Below are 2,668 nucleotides of genomic sequence, written 5' to 3' on the forward strand. Positions count from 1 at the left end.
AAGACTCAGCAAGAAAACTATTGGACATGGTTGACCAATTCAGCAAAGTAGCAGGATACAAGGTCAACATACAAAAACCAGTTGGATTTCTCTACTGTGACAAAGAGAATGGAGAGCTGGAGCTAAGAAAAACAATACCCTTCACAATAGCTAATCGCAAGATTAAATACTTGGCAGTAAATCTAACCACAAGCACAAAGGAACTATTCAAAGAAAATTATAAAACATTACTACAAGAAACAGAAAGAGATCTGGAGAAGTGGAAGAATATCCCTTGCTCATCGATAGGCAGATTCAATATTGTGAAAATGGCAATACTACCAAAGGCAATTTATACGTTCAATGCAATCCCAATACAAATACCAATCCCATTCTTCAAGGAGATGGAAAAGGTAATATCTAGTTTCATTTGGAATGAAAAGAAGCCCCGAATAAGCAAAGAACTCCTTAAAAATAGAAAAAATGTAGGAGGCATCTCACTTCCTGCTTTCAAATCCTACTACACTGCCGTGGTAGTCAAGACAGCATGGTACTGGTACAATGACAGACACATAGATCAATGGAATAGAATTGAGAACCTGGAAATCAGCCTATCTATTTATGGTTAACTGATTTTTGATAAGGAGATTAAATCAGTTAAGTGGGAAAATGACAGCCTTTTTAACAAACGGTTTTGGCAAATTGGAAATCTATCTGCAGAAGAATTAAGCAAGATCCCCACCTCACTCCATATACAAACCCAACTCAAGGTGGATCATGGACCTAGGACTAAAACCAAGGACTATAAACTTCATTCAAGAGAAGCTTGGAAGAACTCTAGTAGTCCTAATCCACAACATAGAGTCTTCCAAGAATTCTGAAAAATTTACCACCAGGAGAAGATAAAATAGATGAATGGGACCTTCTAAGAATCAAATCCTTATGCGCATCCAGAAACTTCTCTAACAGGGTAAAAAGGGAAGGCACAGACTGGGAAAAAGTGTTTGGTAATGACATGTCAGATAAGGGACTTATATCTAGAATTTATAAAATACTTGAGCACCGCAACAAGATAAAGGTGAATAATCCAATTTGCACAGGATATGAAAAATTGGCACAGGATATGAACAGACACTTCACCAAGGAAGACATTCAGATGGGCAACAAGCAAATGAAGAAATGTTCAAAATCCCTAGCTCTGAGAGAGATGTAAATCAAGACAACTATGAGATATCATCTCACCCTAGTCAAAATAGCAAAATTTAACAGAACAGCAAGCAACAAATGCTGGCGAGGTTGTGGAGAGACTGGGGCCCTTATTCACTGTTGGTGGGAGTGTAAAATGGTGCAACCACTGTGGAAAGCGATGTGGCACTTTCTCAAAAAGTTGCAAATAGAGATACCACTTGACCCAGCAATTCTACTACTGGTAATATACCCTAAAGAGACCATAAATGGCACCCAAGTAGATATATGCATACCCATATTTATTGCGGCTTTGTTTACAATAGCATGGAGTTAGAAACAACCTAAATGCCCATCAACAAAAGAATGGGTAGAGAAGCTGTGGTGTATTCGCACAATGGATTATTACACTGCATTGAAAAAACAAGGAACTCATGCAATATTATTCAAATTGGGTGACCCTGAAGGACATTATGCTGAGTGAGGTATCTCAGTCACAAAGGGACAAATGCTATATGGTGCCACTGTTGTAGAATGAGGCTGACATCAGGATGGGGGTAAGACTGAGAAAAACTGGATGAAATATGTTTACGGCATTGAAGTCTTTGGGGGAGAGAATATTTTATATTTTAGGGAATTATGTTTATCGTAAGAGTACGGAATGAGGGTTGCAGAGTGGATTATATTTGCGGTTGGGGGATGTGTGTGGGATATTGCATACCAATGAGGGAGTTTTTCCTTTGCTTTTGAAGGAGAGGAGCAAACGGGGGGTGGAGGGGGCGGGGAGAAGGGTGCAACAATGAATGAATGGAATTCCAAAGTCTCTGTAGATGTTCATTGAAATTAAAAATAAATAAATAAATTAAAAAAAACCCCAAAACAAACAAACAAACAAAAAGCACCACTCATGCCACACTGAGTAAAATCGTCATATGGGAAGTTTTAAATGCCTTGCTAACAAGTATCCTCAACACTTTGCTAACAAGTACCACATCTTTAAAAGCTCTCTGTGAGAGCCTTTGATTTGAAGCTTCAGACAATATAGCTGTCAAAGGTGAGAGTGTCCAGTGACTCTATACTTCTTTGCAATTGAATTCACCACCTGGGTACTGAACCTAAATCCTATACTTACTAGAGCCTTTTATAATTCCTGAGAATTTACTGAATTAAATCAGGGCCTTCTGTAATTCCTGAAGATCCACCATTTCACTTCTGTTGCTTTCAAAATTAATGAGTGCTGTTCCCAGCCATTCAGTACAGCTCAGAATTCTTTAAATTAATTGAAATCCATTATGCCATGTCAATCCATCGGCATGTCTATATCCAGTATCAAAACCATACGCAGGCGAATCTCCAACATAAAATGTTTGTATCCTCCAGTAATATCTAATTGTATGAGACATCAGACATCTTTGGAACTTATTGGCATCTATCTGTCCATCCTGTCTAGCTACAGTAGCAAAGTAACCAAACAGCTGATTCTAGGTTTGTCCTGGGAATGTTG

Source organism: Elephantulus edwardii, unplaced genomic scaffold (assembly GCF_000299155.1).
Source record: "Elephantulus edwardii isolate Elephantulus edwardi_28Jun2011 unplaced genomic scaffold, EleEdw1.0 scaffold00234, whole genome shotgun sequence".
Lineage (NCBI taxonomy): Eukaryota > Metazoa > Chordata > Mammalia > Macroscelidea > Macroscelididae > Elephantulus > Elephantulus edwardii.